This window comes from Pleurodeles waltl, chromosome 12 (genome assembly GCF_031143425.1).
Source record: "Pleurodeles waltl isolate 20211129_DDA chromosome 12, aPleWal1.hap1.20221129, whole genome shotgun sequence".
Taxonomy (NCBI): Eukaryota; Metazoa; Chordata; class Amphibia; order Caudata; family Salamandridae; genus Pleurodeles; species Pleurodeles waltl.
The window spans coordinates 9,175,576-9,195,618 of NC_090451.1; the positions used below are offsets into that span (position 1 = coordinate 9,175,576).

At 51.6% G+C, this 20,043-nt stretch overlaps 1 protein-coding gene across 1 annotated transcript in view; it reads left to right on the top strand.

Annotated features, from left to right (window-relative positions):
* Positions 1-273: 273 nt before the first annotated feature.
* LOC138267687 (transmembrane protein 79-like) overlaps positions 274-20,043 on the top strand; it is a 157,208-nt gene continuing 137,438 nt past the window's right edge. The window contains exon 1 of the mRNA XM_069216831.1: positions 274-1,408. The gene's annotated coding sequence lies outside the window, so the exon portion shown is untranslated. The remainder of the gene's footprint in view (positions 1,409-20,043) is intronic.

Genomic DNA, 20,043 nt, shown 5'->3' on the forward strand with positions numbered 1-20,043 from the left:
GCCAGAAACACCAGAGAACACCAGAAACACCAGAGATAGACAGAAACACCAGAGAGCGCCAGAAACACCGGAGAGCGCCAGAAACATCGGAGAACACCAGAGAGCGCCAGAAACACCAGAGAGCGCCAGAAACACCAGAGCACCAGAAACACCAGAGAGAGACAGAAACACCAGAGAACACCAGAAACACCAGAGAGCACCAGAAGCAGTGCTCAAGAACAGCAGAGAGCATCGAGGCCTGTAGAACGTGCTCCAGAACCAGCAGAAAGTGATCAAAAACCAAAACAGGGTGCTCCAGAACCACTATAGAGAGCTCCAGAACCACAAGAGGGTGACAGGGTGCACCAGAACCAGCAGAAAGTGACCCAGAACCACAACAGGGTGCTCCAGAACCAGCAGAAAGTGACCCAGAACCACGACAGGGTGCCCCAGAACCAGCAGAAAGTGATCCAGACCCACGACAGGGTGCTCTAGAGCCAAGCAGAAAGTGACCCAGAACCACAACAGGGTGCTCCAGAACCAGCAGAAAGTGATCCATAACCACGACAGGGTGCTGCAGAACCAGCAGAAAGTGATCCAGAACCACAACAGGGTGCTCTAGAGCCAAGCTGAAAGTGATCCAGAACCACGACAGGGTGCTCCAGAGCCAGCAGGAAGTGATCCAGAACCGCAACAGGGTGCTCCAGACCCAGCAGAAAGTGCTCCAGAACCAGCAGAAAGTGACCCAGAACCACGACAGGGTGCTCTGGAACCAGCAGAAAGTGATCCAGAACCATGGCAGGGTGCTCCGGAACCAGCAGAAAGTGATCCAGAACAACGACAGGGTGCTCCGGAACCAGCAGAAAGTGACCCAGAACCACGACAGGGTGCTCCGGAACCAGCAGAAAGTGACCCAGAACCACAGCAGGGTGCTCCAGAACCAGCAGAAAGTGATCCGGAACCACGACAGGGTGCTCCAGAGCCAGCAAAAAGTGATCCAGAACCACGACAGGGTGCTCTGGAGCCAGCAGAAAGTGATCCAGAACCACGACAGGTGCTCTAGAACCAGCAGAAAGTGACCCAGAACCACAACAGGGTGCTCTAGAACCAGCAGAAAGCGACCCAGAACCACGACAGGGTGCTCTAGAACCAACAGAAAGCGACCCAGAACCACGACAGGGTGATCTAGAACCAGAAAAAAGTGATCCGGAACCACGGCAGGGTGCTCCAGAACCAGCAGAAAGTGTCCCAGAACCACAACAGGTGTTCTAGAACCAGCACAAAGTGATCTAGAACCACGGCAGGTGCTCTAGAACCAGCAGAAAGTGACCCAGAACCACGACAGAGTGCTCTAGAACCAGCAGAAAGTGATCCAGAACCACAACAGGGTGCTCCGGAACCAGCAGAACTGCTCAAGGGACGCCGACAGGTAGGTGTATAACAGATTGCTGTTACGTTACCATATTTATTATGCAGATATTAAAATTCATTACAATTTGAAACCAATATCAATCAGTTACAAAACACCTATTTGACACATGCACAACTTGAAAGCCCCGCGTTGCCACTACAGCGCAGCACTAATACCAAACAATATGATCACAATAACAACTCAATTACACTAATTACGCACACATGGAGGCAGCAGAAAGTTCACCAACACAAAAGAGAACATTTCAATAATAAGGACAGATACAGACTACACATTTCGGGCAGTAAAAGAAGAAAGAAACATTGCACACACGTGTTGCTAAAACCGCTGTGAGTCCTTAAGGGGCTTGCATGCTTTAGTTAATCCATCAATAGGGCGGCAATAATACAGATCTGAAACTCGTACTTTGCAAGAATCAATCACGATCACATTACCCCAGACACACCGAAGGAGCGAGCGCAAGAGACTTACATTGGCCACCAGTCGCTGCTCGCAGCGCCCCCAGAGCTCGATTACTGCAACGTTAATACATTTGGTCAGCGAAACATTCAACCTCATATCATCTGAGCCCAAAGGCGCATTATGGCCTGCGACAGGAGCCCCCCCGGGATCTCCGCTCCCCCAACATAGCACATGTGAGAGACCCCTCCCAGCGGCCACAGCCCCCACGTTACATCCTCCACTGGCGGTGCCGCCGGCTGGGAAGATGCTTCAGAAAAGCCCAGTCTGGCATCCTAAGGGCCGTGCATTTCTCTTCCGTATGAAGACCGTAAGTACCGGGAAACTGGCTGATAAGTACTGATTACTGCTCGAGCCGTCTCACGTCCAGCAAGAAGGGCCCTGGCCGAGCGCAAGGACCATAGAAGGGCCCTGTCCGAGTGCAAGGACCGTAGAAGGGCCCCGGCCGAGTGCAAGGACCGTAGAAGGGCCCCGTCCGAGTGCAAGGACCGTAGAAGGGCCCCGTCCGAGTGCAACGACCGTAGAAGGGCTCTGGCCGAGTGCAAGGACCGTAGAAGGGCCCCGTCCGAGTGCAAGGACCGTAGAAGGGCTCTGTCTGAGTGCAAGGACCGGAGAAGGGCCCAGTCCGAGTGCAAGGACCGTAGAAGGGCCTGTCCGTGTGCAAGGACCGGAGAAGGGCCCTGGCCGAGTGCAAGGACCGTAGAAGGGCCTGTCCGAGTGAAAGGACCGTAGAAGGGCCTGTCCGAGTGCAAGGACCGTAGAAGGGCCCTGGCCGAGTGCAAGGACCGTAGATGGGCCCTGGCCGAGTGCAAGGACCGTAGAAGGGCCCTGGCTGAGTGCAAGGACCGTAGAAGGGCCTGTCCGAGTGCATAGACCATAGAAGGGCCCTGGCCGAGTGCAAGGACCGTAGAAGGGCCCTGGCCGAGTGCAAGGACCGTAGAAGGGCCTGTCCGAGTGCAAGGACCGTAGAAGGGCCCTGGCCGAGTGCAAGGACCGTCCGAGTGCAAGTACCGTAGAAGGGCCTGTCCGAGTGCAAGGACCGTAGAAGGGCCCTGTCCGGTGCAAGAACCGTAGAAGGGCCCTGTCCCGAGTACAAGGACCGTAGAAGGGCCCCGTCCGAGTGCAAGGACCGTCCGAGTGCAAGGACCGTAGAAGGGCCTGTCCGAGTGCAAGGACCGTAGAAGGGCCCTGGCTGAGTGCAAGGACCGTAGAAGGGCCCTGGCCGAGAAGGGCCCTAGCCGAGTGCAAGGACCGTAGAAGGGCCCCGTCTGAGTGCAAGGACCGTAGAAGGGCCCAGTCCGAGTGCAAGGACCGTAGAAGTGCTCTGGCCGAGTGCAAGGACCGTAGAAGGGCCTGTCCAAGTGCAAGGACTGTAGAAGGGCTCTGGCCGAGTGCAAGGACCGTAGAAGGGCCCTGTCCGAGTGCAAGGACCGTAGAAGGGCCCTGTCCGAGTGCAAGGACCGTAGAAGGGCCCTGGCTGAGTGCAAGGACCGTAGAAGGGCCCTGGCCGAGAAGGGCCCTAGCCGAGTGCAAGGACCGTAGAAGGGCCCCGTCTGAGTGCAAGGACCGTAGAAGGGCCCCGTCCGAGTGCAAGGACCGTAGAAGTGCTCTGGCCGAGTGCAAGGACCGTAGAAGGGCCTGTCCAAGTGCAAGGACTGTAGAAGGGCTCTGGCCGAGTGCAAGGACCGTAGAAGGGCCCTGTCCGAGTGCAAGGACCGTAGAAGGGCCCTGTCCGAGTGCAAGGACCGTAGAAGGGCCCTGTCCGAGTGCAAGGACCGTAGAAGGGCCTGTCCGAGTGCAAGGACCGTAGAAGGGCCTGTCCGAGTGCAAAGACCGTAGAAGGGCCCTGGCCGAGTGCAAGGACCGTCCGAGTGCAAGGACCGTAGAAGGGCCCTGGCCGAGTGCAAGGACCGTAGAAAGGCCTGTCTGAGTGCAAGGACCGTAGAAGGGCCCTGTCCGAGTGCAAGGACCGTAGAAGGGCCTGTCCGAATGCAAGGACCGTAGAAGGGCCCTGGCCGAGTGCAAGGACCGTAGAAGGGCCCTGGCCGAGTGCAAGGACCGTAGAAGGGCCCTGGCCGAGTGCAAGGACCGTGGAAGGGCCCTGGCCGAGTGCAAGGACCGTAGAGGGGCCTGTCCGAGTGCAAGGACCGTAGAAGGGCCCTGGCCGAGTGGAAGGACCGTAGAAGGGCCCTGTCCGAGTGCAAGAACCGTAGAAGGGCCTGTCCGAGTGCAAGGACCGTAGAAGGGCTTGTCCGAGTGCAAGGACCGTAGAAGGGCCCTGGCCGAGTGCAAGGACCGTAGAAGGGCCCCGTCCGAGTGCAAGGACCGTCCGAGTGCAAGGACCGTAGAGGGGCCTGTCCGAGTGCAAGGACCGTAGAAGGGCCCTGGCCGAGTGCAAGGACCGTAGAAAGGCCTGTCCGAGTGCAAGGACCGTAGAAGGGCCTGTCCGAGTGCAAGGACCGTAGAAGGGCCTGTCCGAGTGCAAGGACCGTCCGAGTGCAAGGACCGTAGAAGGGCCCTGGCCGAGTGCAAGGACCATAGAAAGGCCTGTCCGAGTGCAAGGACCGTAGAAGGGCCCTGTCCGAGTGCCAGGACCGTAGAAGGGCCCTGGCCGAGTGCAAGGACCGGCCGAGTGCAAGGACCGTAGAAGGGCCTGTCCGAGTGCAAGGACCGTAGAAGGGCCCTGGCCGAGTGCAAGGACCGTAGAAGGGCCCTGGCCGAGTGCAAGGACCGTAGAAGGGCCTGGCCGAGTGCAAGGACCGTAGAAGGGCCCTGGCCGAGTGCAAGGACCGTAGAAGGGCCCTGGCCGAGTGCAAGGACCGTAGAAGGGCCCCGTCTGAGTGCAAGGACCGTAGAAGGGCCCTGTCCGAGTGCAAGGACCGTAGAAGGGCCCCGTCCGAGTGCAAGGACCGTAGAAGGGCCCGTCCGAGTGCAAGGACCGTAGAAGGGCTCTGTCCGAGTGCAAGGACCGTAGAAGGGCTCTGTCCGAGTGCAAGGACCGTAGAAGGGCCCTGTCCGAGTGCAAGGACCGTAGAAGGGCCCCGTCCGAGTGCAAGGACCGTAGAAGGGCCCTGTCCGAGTGCAAGGACCGTAGAAGGGCCCTGGCCGAGTGCAAGGACCGTAGAAAGGCCTGTCCGAGTGCAAGGACCGTAGAAGGGCCCTGTCCGAGTGCCAGGACCGTAGAAGGGCCCTGGCCGAGTGCAAGGACCGTGGCTGCACTCTGAGATGGGCCGTCAGCCCCAAGATCCTCTACTCTCAGTAGCCGCCCGCAATCACCCAAACAGCGCAAGTGTTACTTTTTATCTCAATTTCAGGCCATAAAAATGAGTCCCGCTGCCCTCCTTTGCTCTCCGTAACCTGTGACACAGTTTCAGGAAGGCACCGGCACCCCCCTCCCGCTGATCTAGGGCTGAATTCAAGCCGAAACCGTGCAGGAGATGATGGTTTTGGCATCGTAGTAACCACGTTATTTAGCACACACCTGTCTCCACCCAATACAACGTCCTGGCTATAAGTCAGTGAAGGTGCGATCTTTGCTCTCATCACTTCCAGCAGTGGTAACAAATTTGGCCCCCTAAGACATTTAAATAGTTTTGAGAAAGACACCTTCAAGGCCAATGCTTTTACTTCAACCTCTTTTCTCTGCTGTACAAAGCTGCCCCTGGCATCAATACTCACCCCTAAATACTTATAACAATGGCCTGACGTGATTTTATTACAATTATAATGCCTGCTATCTCCCAAAAGCCTTTTTTAAACCAAAAAAGACCACCTTTGTTTTTAACAAATTCACTTCGAAATTATTGGAAGCTGTATAGAGTGATAGATGTTAAGCAGACGCTGTAAGCCTACCCTTGTGTGGCTAATATTGCCAGCGCATCAACGTAAAGCAAGTGACTGATCTGTAGACCACCAGTCTTGGGGGGGGGGGAAGGGGGAAATTAGTAGTATCAAGAAGAATTGACAGATCCACAATAAAAACACTGAAAGCAAGGGAACAAGCACACACCTGTGCTTCACATCACGGAGTGTGGGGATTTTCCTTGAGAGGGAGGGGCCATCTCTAAGTTTAATGCTGACTCAAGTGTCAGTATGCAATACATTTATAGCCCCCAAGAGCACAGGTGATATTCCCCATTTTTGTAATGTGGTCCACAAAGTCCCTCTAGGGACCCGATCAAACGCTGCCTTAAAATCAATCAATCAATTAATCAGGAATTTGTAAAGCGCACTACTCACCCGTGAGGGTTTCAAGGCGCTGAGGAGGGGAGGGGGTAAAAGGGAGGGAGGTGCTGCTACTGTTCGAACAGCCAGGTCTTGAGAAGTTTCATGAAGGTAAGGAGGTCTTTGGTCTGGCGCAGGTGGGTGGAAAGAGTGTTCCACGTTTTGGCGGCGAGGTGTGAGAATGATCTACCGCCAGTTGTAGCTCTGCGGATGCGTGGGACGGTTGTGAGGGCAAGGTTGGCCGAGCAGGGATGCCGGGTCGGGGTGTAGAAGGAGAGTCGTCTGTTGAGTTATTCTGGTCCGGAGTTGTGCAGTGCTTTGTGAGCGTGGGTGAGGAGATTGAAGGTGATTCTCTTGTTGACTGGGAGCCAGTGCAGGTTTTTCAGGTGGTCTGTGATGTGGCAGTGGCAGGGGATGTCCAGGATGAGGCGTGCGGAGGCGTTCTGGATGCCTTGCAGCCTCTTCTGGAGTTTGCCCGTGGTTCCTGCGTAGAGGGCATTGCCGTAGTCCAGCTTGCTGCTTACGAGGGCTTGGGTGACTGTTCTTCTGGTTTCGGTAGGTATCCATTTGTAGATTTTTCAGAGCGTGCGGAGGGTGTTGAAGCAGGAGGAGGAGATGGTGTTGACTTGCTGGGTCATGGATAGTGAGAGGTCCAAGATGAATCCTAGGTTGCCTGCGTGGTCGGTGGGAGTCGGAGTTGTTCCGAGAGTGGCAGGCCGCCAGGGTCATCCCATGCGGAGGTGGTGGAGCCAAAGATCACGACTTCCATCTTGTCGGAATTGAGTTTCAGGCAGCTGCTCTTTATCCATTCGGCGATGGCCTTCGTGGAGGTAGGTCTTGGCGGAGTCAGAGTCCCTGGTGAGGGAGAGGATCAGATGGGTGTCATCGGCGTATGAGATGATGTTGAGGTTGTGGGATCAGGTGATGTTAGCGAGCAGGGCCATGTACACGTAAATCCACAAAACAGCAATGCAGCACAGAGCGTAATAACATTACCTTATCCATCAAAAAAAGATAGAGCTATCTGATGTACCAGAGTTGCAATAAACTCTGTTTGACATATTAGAATGAACTCCTTCAGCCCAGCCCAAGTCTGCAAGTCTTCTAATAGGAAACTAACATAATACTTAGCCTTGTTATCAGGTAATGCTATTAGCCTATAGTTGGCTGGGTCCGACATTAAGGTGCCTTTATGTAATGGATGAATTATAGTACCACACAGGACTCAGGAACTCAGGATAACTTCACACAATAGTCAGAGAGGTTTGTAAGCTGATCTGCCCAAAAGGTTATATCCTGCTTAAACAGCACTTGTAGGAGGCCATTGGAGCCTGGTGCGCCATCTTGTTTTGCCCTGGAGATAATATGGCAAATTGCTGTATCTGCCTCTGATGAGGTACAAGAGGGACCGCACACCCTCCGTCCCTCACCTTGTGACACACCTGTGTTTTTTCTCCAGCACTTCCTTTCCCCCTCTTTGACCCCCTTCCAGCTCTCACCCCGTTTAATTTCTGTTTTCCTGCTTTCAGCCCTACCAGAGGGGTGACTTACAGTGTCCGAGTGCAGTGACTGCGATATAAGGCTCGCCTTATTCCTGAAGTGAGAGTTGCACGCACCATTTCACGCAGGTGGCAATGCCTCTTACCATCTTCTATATTTAACTCCTCACCTCTCTTGCCTTCTCCCCCCAACCTTCAGTGGCGTAACAAAGGCCTCTGCAGCCCATGCGGTGCTGGGGGCCCCAAAGCTACAGGGACTCCCTTATCACAGTACACTCTTCACTGGGTCCAGGGGGAGGGGGCCCTCTCCAGGTACTTTGCAGGGGGGCCCCCTCAAGTTTGGTAATGCCACTGACCACCTCTTTCCCTAAATGTCTACCCCAGCCCTCTCCTCTTCTCTCACCATGCCTCTGGATTCCTATCTATCCTGGAATCCACCCAGTCAGGGGCCCTCAGACTACATGTCTTCACCCTGATCCCTCAGACTACATGTCTCTATCCTGGGCCCTTGGACTACGTGTATCCATCCTGGGGCCCCATATTACATGTCTCAATCCAGGGCCCTCAAACTCCATGTCTCCACCCTAGGCCCTCAGACTCGATGTCTCCATCCTGGGCCCTTAGACTCGATGTCTCCATCCTGGGCCCTCAGATTACATGTCTCCACCCTGGGCCCTCAGACTACATGTGTCCATCCTGGGCCCTCAGACTACATGTCTCCACCCTGGGCCCTCAGACTACATGTGTCCATCCTGGGCCCTCAGACTACATGTCTCCACCCTGGGCCCATGGCCCTCAGACTATATGTTTCTACCCTGGGCCCTTGGACTACATGCGCCCACCCTGGGCCCTCAGACCAGGTGTCTCCATCCAGGGCCCTCAGACTACGTATCTCCATCCAGGGTCCTCAGACTTTGTGTATGCATTCTAGGCCCTCAGACTACGTCTCCATCCTAGGCCCTCAGCTTCTACCCTGGGCCCTCAGACTACATGTCTTCACCCTGGACTCTCAGACTACTTTTCTCCATCCTAGGCCCTCAGACTACATGTCTCCATCCCTGGTCCTTCAGACTACATGTCTCCATCGTACACCCTCAGATTACATGTCTTCATACTGGGTCCTCCGACTACGTGTCTCCAATCCAGGCCCTCAGACTACGGGTTCCCATCCACGGCCCTCATTCTATGTGTCTCCATCAGCAGGGGTGTGGAATTTAATAAAATATCTACTTGGGGGTTGTGGTCTGGCCACGGGAGAAGATGGCCCCCTAAACTGGGAGCTCCGCAAGGCGGTGGGCTTTGGTCAGAGGCATGGGCACTGCGGGTGCCGTACATACTCTTACCTCAGCCCAGAGAAGCCTCCTAGTAACGAACTCCACTCGGGGGGCCAAGAGAGGGCCACGTTATACGGCGCCGGGAGAGAGACGCAGAGGAGAAGCCTACCAGCCTGCACCAAGCAGCGGTCTGCAGTGGAGGCGGTGCGCAGCTATGGAGGCAAGACAGCGTCATTGCAGCATCGGAGAGCTTGTCACGGCGTTTCCACCCCCGACATCAGACCATTAAAACCACAGGAGGAGGGGATCCCAACCCTCTTCACCTGCATTGGAGACGCCTCCGCCCTCTGGCCCTTTCCCTCCGCCATCTTACTGCTGCTACCTATTGCTTCAGCCCTGCGTAGCACCAACGGATTTTCTCCATGTAATATCGCTCTAGGATGTAGCCCAGGAGGGGAGGACGCAGCCATAACGAGAGGAGTCGCCATCGGCGTAACACTGCCACAGGTGACGGCAGGTGGTCATACTCAACCCCTTCCTCCTCCTGAGCTCCAGGAGGGCCCGATCAGAAGAGGAGAAGGAGGCTCATCGGGATACTCTCATCAGGTATTTAACTGTCTCACAATGCTCTGCTTTGCCTCGCCTTACATCACATTGCGCTCTCAGCACCAGAAGCACTTCTCTACCCTGTCCTCACTGGGGACGCCTGATCCTTTTCTGTGCAGATAGGCTGCTGCGACAAAGCCTTGACAGGAGGCTTTATTTCTGATTCCCCCTCTAGCGCTACCATTGCCCCAGACATCCTCGGGCCATAGACCGTGCCGGAATCACCTCTGAGGGTGACACGAGGGTCATCCCTTGCTTAAACCATCCATCACCTCCCCGTCGACATTGGAACACGAGGGAGTGCGGGTGGGGTGGCCCCAGACCTTAGAGCTCGGACTTTGCGGGCTGTATCCACGTCAAAAGTCCTGCGATGCCCGACGGCAAAGCCACAGGTAAATCCTCAGGCAAGCCGGCAAGGCAAGTACTCTTTTCTGAAGCCCTCCAACTTTCACAGGCCGCGTCCCCAGCCACAGGACCACACTCGCCCACACAGTCTCACACCATGACCGACCCGGTGCAGGAAACAACCATGGTTAGCATACTTCAGGAGATCACAGCGTTGGGTCGCTGACTTGAGAGAATGGACACTGCTATAACATTGCTGACAACAGAGACAAAATCCATGCGCTTAGATAAAGCGGGCTTCCTGTCTCGAGTGACAGGACTGGAACAACGAACTATGGAAGACTAAATTAATACTGCCCAAGACAGGGACCAGGACCTTTTGTACCTCCGCAGTAAGCTGATAGACTTGGAAGACAGGAGCTGCAGGGACAACGTCCACTTTTTTGGATTCCTGGAAAACATAGAAGGTACAGACACTCCATCCTTTCTCAGGGCTGCCCTCCCCAAACTGACTGACTGGAGTTTCAGGGGGTGCACCGACTGGACCCAAAGCGACGGGATGGAACCTCCAGGCCCCATCCGATTATTGCTTGTCTCCTACAACATGGGCAAGCCCATGAACTCCTTCAAGCGGCCCTGGCGCACAGGCAATTCCGGGCGGAGGGATATGAGATCTGTATAACAGCTGACTTTTCAAAAGAGACCACGACTGTTGGAAAGCATTCTTAGCCCTCAGACCTCAGATGCACCAACTGGAAGTGAAATATGGTCTGTTTGAACCAGGGAAACTGTGGATCACCAAAAACAGTGTATCTAAGGACTTCTATGATCCAGAGGATCTGAGACTTTTCCTGGATAGCCTACAGCCCCTAATCCATGGACACTACTACTCCAGCCCGGCCTCAGAGACTACCTAATGGCATCCGAAGTGTATCACCTCCACTAGCCATCCAGGGAGGAACAGACAGCCGCAAATCAGACCATTGTCTCAGAGGCAGAGACATAGAGAGACTTGCAAGGACACATGACTACAGGGGGCAAGTACTACAAGCGGTGGCGCTCCACACACAGCTATCAGACAGAGACAAATCTTGCTCCCCCCTGAAACCCATCTTAACTCCCACGTGAAGCCGCAGCCGCGATATGAGATGCCTGAGGATCTGGAGTCATGTTCAAGGACCAGAGAACTCATCACCAAATCAGTGGATAGATGAGTAGCTGACTGCATGTTGATGTTATAAATATTTTTAATTATGTTCTCAGCGTGTGATAACCAGATTTCGACTGTGCCATATTTGTTGTGTATGTATAGTATACCACTGTTTGATGCTTTGTATATGATGCTGCCCCATTCTAGTGGCCTCCAGACATACTTTCCCACAGTCTCCTGAACCCAGACTTTCTGCCCTGGCTGAAACTCAACCAGTGCAGCCTTTTGGTCAAACCACAACTTCTGGAGTTGTTGGCTGACCTCAAGGTTTTTGCTTGTCTTTTCCATGTACTCTGCCATCCTTGAGCGGAGGCCTAGTACATAGTCCACTGCATCTTGCTTATGCTCATGGAGAGGTCTCTCGCAGCCTTCTTTCACAAGTGCCAGTGGTCCCCTTACAGGATGGCCAAACAGAACCTCAAAGGGGAAAACCCTACTCCCTTCTGAGGCACCTCTCTGTAGGCAAAAAGCAGGCATGGCAAGAGGATATCCCATCTCCTTTTGAGTTTTTCAGGGAGCCCCATGATCATGCCCTTCAATGTCTTGTTAAACCTTTCTACAAGACCATTGGTTTGTGGATGGTATGGTGTGGTGAACTTATATGTCACCCCACACTCAATCCACATATGTTTCAGGAAAGCTGACATGAAGTTGGTACCTCTGTCAGAAACCGCCTCCTTAGGAAATCCCACTCTGGTGAAAATACCTATGAGTGCTTTGGCTACTGTGGGGGCAGTAGTGCACCTAAGGGGAATTGCCTTAGGGTACCTGGTAGCATGATCCACTACTACCAGTATATATTGGTGCCCTGATGCTGTGGGAGGTTCAAGTGGACCCACTATGTCCACTCCCACTCTCTCAAAAGGGGGTCCCCACCACTGGAAGTGGAATGAGGGGGCTTTGGATGGCCACCTGTCTTACCACTGGCTTGACAGGTGACACAGGAGCTGCAAAACTCCTTTACCTTCTGGGACATATTGGGCCAATAGAAATGGTTGACTAATCTCTCCCAAGTCTTGGTTTGTCCCAAATGCCCAGCAAGGGGAGTGTCATGGGCTAAGGTCAGAATGAACTCCCTAAACTCCTGAGGCACTACCATTCTCCTAGTGGCACCAGGTTTGGGATCTCTTGCCTCAGTGTAAAGGAGTCCATCTTCCCAATAGACTCTGTGAGTTCCACTGACATTTCCTTTTTCTTGTTCAGCTGCTTGCTGTCTTAGGCCTTCAAGAGTGGGCCAAGTCTTTTATCCCTTACACAGCTGTTCCCTTGAGTGTCCCCCTGGGGCCAAGAGCTCTACTTAATAAGGCTCCAGCTCCATGGTCTCAGTTCCCTCAGAGGATAGAACACCTTCCTGAGAAGAGAGGTTCTGTTTCTTGTGCTGTGCAGAAGCTGGTCCCCAGTCTTCTTTCCTTTCCTCTTGGAAGGTTGGGCTATTATTCCAGACTCCAACACTTCTTTTTCACCCTGTACTCTGCTCTGTGCTCTAGTCTTGACACACACCAGTTCAGGAATGCCCAGCATGGCTGCATGGGTCTTGAGCTCTACCTCAGCCCATGCTGAGGACTCCCGATCATTCCCTAGCAGACACTCTACTGGAATTGCAGAGGAGATTACCACCTGTTTCAGGCAAGTGACCCCTCCCCATTCTAAAGTTACCATTGCCATGGGATGAACTTTAGTTTCATTGTCAGCATTTGTGATGGATAGGTCTGTCCAGCCAGTTACTTTCCTGGGGAAACCCGTTTGTCTGTCACCATGGTTACACTGGCACCTGTATCCCTCAGGGCTTCTACTCTACTTTACTACTTAAATCCACCCTACCTTCTGAGACTAAAGTAGCTTCTGTGTGGACCCTGATTTGCTCTGGGCACACTGTTGATCCCACCTGGAGACTGGCTATTCCAGTGCTAACTGGAGTAGTACTTGTTGTGGGACTTTTCTTCGGACAGGCCTTGTCTCCAGTTTAGTGTCCGTGCTGTCTACAGTTGTGACACCAGGCCTTTCTGGGATCAAAGTTTTTACCCTTAAACCCATTTGTGGACTGTGAAGAGGCTCGGGGCCCACCCCACAAGCAGGTTTTTGGGGCCCTGTAGAAGACTCTTCGTTTTTGTCCTTGGATGTCTCACCACCCTTCCCCTGGGGAGGCTTTGTGACCAATTTCTTTTGGTCACCCCCTGTGGAAGTCTTGACCACCCTAGTGTTGACCCAATGGTCTGCCTTCTTTCCCAATTCTTGGGGAGAAATTGGACCTAGGTATACCAGATGCTGATGCAATTTGTCATTGAAGCAATTACTTAACAGATGTTCTTTCATAAATAAACTATACTGCCCATCATAATCACTTACACCACTGCCAGTTATCCAAACATCTAGTGGTTTGACTGAGAAATCAACAAAATCAACCCAGGTCTGGCTCAAGGATTTGTGAGCCCCCCGAACCTAATATTGTACTCCTCAGTTGGGAATCCAAAGCCCTCTATCAGAGTAGCCTTCATGAGGTCATAGGATTCTGCATCTTTGGCAGAGAGTGTGAGCAGTCTATCCCTACACTTTCCAGTGAACATTTCCCAAAGGAGAGCTCCCCAGTGAGATCTGCTTAAGTTTCTGGTTGCACAATCCCTCTCAAAGGCTGTGAGCAATTTGGTGATGTAATCACCTTCTTCTTATTTAGTTAAAATCCCCTTTGGGGATTTTTAGGAGGTCAGTATTCTCTCTGACCCTATTTAAGTTGCTGCCACCATTTATGGGAGTGAAACCCATTTCTTTTCTTTCCCTTTCTATGGCTAGGAGCTGCTTCTCCAAAGCCAATCTCTTGGCCATCCTGGCTAACAGGAGGTCATCTTCATTGAGGCTGCCCTCAATGCTCACAGAGGTACTGGTCTCCCCTGTGGACCAACCAGGCTCTCTGACTATTATTTTTGGGGACAGGGTTCTAGAAACCCTGTCCTCCCTATTTAGGACAGGAGGGGGGAGTTCATCCTCCTGTTCACTAATTTCCCCATCTGAAGGAGGATCCGCCATATCAGAGGGGTGGTCCTTTGTGAATTCTGCCAAGAACTCCTGGAGCTTTGCCTTTGTAGGGTTGGACCCAGTTTTTATCTTTTTTGTCTTACAGAGAGACCTTAACTCTGACATCCCTAGATGCAGGTAAGGGGTGAAGTTGAGTTCCTTCTCAGCTGTTTGACTAATTATGACTCTAAGAGTTGGGATTTATTTTTAAGAAACTAAAAACTACTTCCAGAACTTAAATCCTAATTTTTACAAACTTTTAAACTTAAAAAGAAATGCTAACAGGGACTTAACACAAGGCCCTAGCAGGACTTTTAAAAATTCAGAAAAATAGTCAAATTGTCAAAATCAATTTCTAATGCCAATTTTTTGAATTTTGTCGTGTGATCAGGTATTGGCTGAGTAGTCCAGCAAATGCAAAGTCTTTGACCCCACCGCTGATCCACCAATGTAGGAATTTGGCACTGTATATACTATCTCAAAGTGAGAGATAGTGTGCACAGAGTTCAAGGGTTCCCTTTAGAGGTTGATAGTGGCACCACTAGATAATACCAATGCTCTATTTTGTGGTAGTGTGGTCGAGCAGTAGGCTTATCAGAGAGTAGTGTTAATCATTTGTTGTACACACACAGGCAATAAATGAGAACGCACACTCAAAGACTTAACTCCAGGCCAATAGGTTTTTATATAGAAAAATATTATTTTCTTAATTTATTTTAGAACCACAAGAATCAGAATTCAAGTAAGTACATAAATTGTTAGGTACTTGGCATAGGTAAATATGGAACTTTGAATTAAAACAATAATGTACACAGTTTTGGCAAAAATGGCAAATAGCTATTTTAAAAGTGGACACAGTGCAAAAATCAACAGTTCCTGGGGGAAGTAAGTAATGGTTAGTTTCTCAGGTAAGTAAAGCACTTACAAGTTCAGTCTCCGGGGCATATTCATCGCACCGTTAGGGGTTCAGGTTAACCCCAAACACCCAGCAACACAGGGCCAGTCATGTGCAGAGGTCAAAGTATGGCCCAAATAGCATAGGTGCCTATGGATAATAGGGAAGACTGGAAATCACAGCCGGACCCGACGACACACCGACAACCACCCGGATGTGACCTACAACTGGGCTACGTTTGGTGGTGTTGGGCCCTCTAGTGGCCGAGATACAGCAATACCGTGGGTACTGGTCAGCTGATATCGGACAACCAGAAAAACAGCTCCCCCCGATCTGAAAATGGATCAGGAGGAAGCCCCAGTTGAGGGGCATCAGAAATACCCTGGACCTCCGACACGAGTGCCCCCGTTGTCCTGTAAGAAGCCCTCAAAGTGACTCACCTCCAGCTCCAAAGGACTCCGTTGAGCACAGTTCCTGGACTCCAACTCACCCTGCACCTTGCTGCCCTAGGCCTTGCATAGCAGGATCTTCTGTGTGTCCCAGGTCCCCAAACCCTTGGACCTCATCAGACCAAGCGGACCCCCAGGCACCAACTTTAAATCTGCAAACTAGGTCTTTTTCTAAGTGGCCCTGTACCTGTGGCAAGAACTTTTCCAACGCTGCTACCGCTGGAACCGGGAGCTGCCGGAGGCTGTCCATCTGGTACGAGGTGCCCACCGACTACTGGCCACCCTGCAAAAGAAGAGACTGGTAACACAACTGTGCGATTTTTAATGCATTTTTAAAAGTGACTGCCTATTGATTCCAATGGAGAGTAATTACGCACAAAAAGACTAACTTTGCTAAAACTTTAAAAAGTCATAACAAGAAAAGTACTTAAAGTAGTCTAAAGATTTTGGTCTTAGAAAATATATAAAAGCCTGAAGTATTTTTATAAATTCTGGTCTCGAGTTATTAATTGAGTGTGTGTGGTGCATGCTTGGATTTGTGAGTACAACAAATACTTAGCTCATCTCCTGGATTAGCCTAACTGCTCGACCAGCTACCTTAAAAATTAGAGCATTAGGTGGTCTGATTTTTACCTCTGGAAACCAACGTGTGGTTGCATGAACCCTCTGCATAGTGTACTCGAATGTGTACACTGCATAGAGGGCCAGCCTCCAACAGTCAGGACTTCTTGTGGGTCAGTCAGTGCCTCAGCCAGGCCAGTTTTGGAGTTCTTCCCTAGTGGAGTAGAATCTCCTTGGCCCACTGTAACTTTGGCTAAAAGTTGCCCAATCTTCCTACAAATTTCCCTTTCTTTTTCTTCTGGGGCCTACTTGCACTTACTGCTGAAGCCCTGGACCAGCTTCTCTTTTGGGCTCTGACCAACGTCAGGGTGGTCATTTCCAAGGACAAAATCAAGGGGGAGGTCTGTACTGACTATCACCCATCTCCAGTTAAGGGACCCCACTATTTCTATGGGCACTGAGGCCACAGGCCTAAGTGACTTCCCCTGGTATAACCCTTACCCCAGCAGTCTCTCCTGGGATATACTGGTTCGAGGGCACCAACCTGTCATGCACAATTTTGTGATTGGCACAGGTGTCTTTCAGAGCAGTGGCTGGGATTCCATTCACCAGTAGGTGGTGGAAGTGTTTACTTCCATCTGGAATCTCCAACTCACCTTTTTGCCCCACTTCCCAGTTAAAGGCTAAGAGAACCTCCTCATCTGAGGAATCATTCCCTGTGGCTACACGGGCAACCCCTGGGGTTTTACTAGTGGATTTGTTTTTAGGACAGGCAGTGTCCTCTATTCGGTGCCCTGTCTGCCTTTTCAGGCACCCCTCATGAGGTCACAGAACTTAACTTCTGCCTCATCCAGTGTCAGGAGTCTACTGCTGCACCCTCCTGAGAACATTTCCCAAAGGAGAGCGCCCCCGTACTTTTGTCAAGGTGTTTGGAAACACAGGCCCTCTCATGGGCTGTGAACCATTTGGTGATATCATCACCCTCCTCATATTTGGGGACAATCCTTTTGGGGATATTAGAGTCAAAAGGTCTACTCTGTCCCTAGCTATAAGATTGCTGCCACCCATCTGGTGCTAAACCCATCTCTTTTCTTTCCTTCTCTATTGCTAGGATTCTGTCTTCCAGGGCAAGTCTCCTAGCGAATCTCTCTAACAGAATCTCCTCTTTAAAGAGTCCTTCTCTAGACCTTGAGGAACCTGAGACCTCCTCACTAGAGGGGGTGTACTAGAAAACTGGGGTACAAGTTCCACTCTCTCAAGTGATGGAGGGTCCAGTTCCTCCTCAGTCACACTGCCCTGATCTACAGGATCAGTGGCCTCATCTGCAGGATGGGCCTGCTCATGCTCTGCCAGCAGCTCCTGGAGCCTTGCCATGGGAGGGTTTGAGTCTGTTTTTATTTTGTACCCTTTACAGAGGGCCCTTAACTGCTTGTGGGACGGCTGAAGGTAAGGGCTGAGGTGGAGCTTCACAACCGTGTCCTCTGAGGTACTCACTATTTTACTAAAGTTGGGACCTTTTTCAGCTAGAGAAAAAATCCTAACAAAGGTTTTTGGAGTCCTTACTAAAGTACGTTTTTAAAATGTTTACTGTTAAGCTACAGTGACCTAACCAGGGCCCTAACAGTATCCGCTGATCCTCCAGCATAGGGAGATGGCTCTCTATGTAGTGCATTAAAATTAAGTACAATGTGCAGAGAGGTCAGTGGATCGCCAATTGGTTTTGCAGAGGCAAAAGCAGATAGGATTAATGCTCTATTTGTGGTAGTTTGGGCGAGCAGTTAGGCTTATCAGAATGTAGTTCTGAGCATTTGTTGTACTCACAGAGGCAATAAATGAGTGAATCTGAGACCAATTTAGAAAAATAACAATTCTTTTTATATACGTTTCAAACTCAAAAACTTCGTAATCAGGTAAGTAGACTTTTAAGCATAAATACTTTGCAGTTCTAGAAATAGACTGTTCAATTTTCAGAGTTCTTTTTAGTCTCATCCTATGGAGGAAAACAATGTTTAGCAAACACAGGGTTAACAACGACTTATGAAGCCAATCTCAGGGAGTTAAGGTAAGTACTGGGCACTGATCAGAACCACAACAGGTCACTCCGGGCGGCACTGGGGTGGCCGGGTGCAGGGGTGCAATGAGACGTTGGGCGCCCAATGGTTTCCTATGGGAATTTAGTCCTTTTGAAAACAGACTGCAGACTCAGGCTAGGAAGCCAGTCAGGGACAACAAGCAGGTAGGTTGTAGACTTGGGGACATAGGTGCACCTTTGGTCCTCTTTTCCTGACGGATGTGGGGGTGTCCTTAGGCGTCAGGTTTTTGCGCCCCGGAGCATTCGCGGTCAGGGGGTCCTGTGTGCTGAGGCTATTAGCGTCGTCGGGAAGTCAGGCAGCAGTGGACCCAGGGTGAACTCAAGCTCTTTGTAGCTGGGGGACGTCTTTTGTGCTGGTGACCCACCTCAGCTGGGATCAGGGGTCACGGGTGCAGTGGTTGCTGTAGCTGTCGGAATTTCTCTCTCCACAAGCCTGTGGGAGAGGGGGCCTGTGTGCAGTGGCTGCAGTCATCTCAGGAGAGTCCAACATGTGTAAGACCACACTGAACTCAGTCTCTGGGCACCTGGGGACTTGCGTTGTTTGTTGGCTTCAACTCGGGTTGTGAACGTCAGATGCAATGGTCACATATGGGTATCGGGTTTCTAGGGTTCCAGTAGCTGCAGAGTCTTTTCTTTGGAGTTTCTTGTTGCAGGGCAAGTCTACTGCCCACGGGAGACTGGAGTCTTAATTGAAGGCTGGAGGAGTTGGCTTCTTGTGCTGGATGCTTTGAGATCAGCAGGCAGGCCGGAGGGGCTGGTTCCAGGTCAGCTGCTGCTTCTTTTCCTCATCTGCGGGTGCAACTCTTATTTGTCCGGGTCTTATTTGGTTGTCGAAATCTGAGTTCTAGGGTTCAGAGGTGCCACTTAAATACTCAATTTAGGGGTGTTACTGGGAGTGCCAGGCAGAAACCAATGGGCTGACCACCTTTAGGGTGACTACACACTTCTTATTACCACTTCCACTGGGAATTTGAATTGAATTGAAAAGTGGTGTCTACTTCAGCTCGTCTACATTAGAGGTGGAACGGGCATGAAGTGGACACTCGTCCTAATTTAGTTAATTTTTCCACTTGTGCTGCGTTAAAAAGTGGGGTGAGGACATGGGGGTTGGTCATCTCCACCATTTGGAGAGACCTGGGTCACATTACAAAGGCAGCAAGGCCTTTGAAGCTCCCCACTCTAGAATGTTTATCCTGCTTGGGAGAGGAGATCACACCTCTGCCCAGAGCTGGCCTTTGTCTCAGGCCCTCCAGAGTGCTGGCTCTCACCTGGGGGGGATAGAAACGTGTCTGTGGTGGCTGAACTGGTCTGGACCAGTCAGGTAGCACACTAATAGTTGGAAGGTTTTCAGGGGGCCCTCTGTGTGCATTTTTTAATAAATCCATCACTGGGGTCTTCGAGGGTTTATTATTCTTAGATGTTTGACACCAAACATCCCAGGATTCAAAGAAGCCATCATGTAGCTGGGGAGCTAATAATGACCAGTGTCCAGCACATGCATTTAAAATGGCGTCCTTGGTCACTTATGTCTGAGAATCGACAAAGACATAGCAGGGGCATATCTGCTTGTGCAGACATGCCTTCACATGGAATATAATGCACCCTGCCTTAGGGCTGTAAGGACTGCTAGAGGGATGACTTACATATATTGCATGCAGTGTTTAGGGGACATAGCACACAGGATGTGTGTCATGTTGTGCTTTCAATTTTGGGAGCACCTTGTCACGAAGCCTGCAGCGGCAGTGTGCATAAGGTTGGTGCTGGGTCCCTCAGAGTGGCACAAGTTGTCCTGCAGCTCTGATGTACCCTCTTCAGTACTCATGCCCTAGGTACTAAGGGTGCTATTTACTAGGGACTTACAGGGGGCTGAAGGGCCTGGTCACTTAGGGATCAGGTGACCAGGTGTCTTGTTTTAGGAATGGAGCACTGGCTCTGGGGACCTGGTTAGCAGGAACCTAGTGCACTTCAGTCGAAGTTGCATCTACAAACCAGGCAAAAAGTGTTTGGGA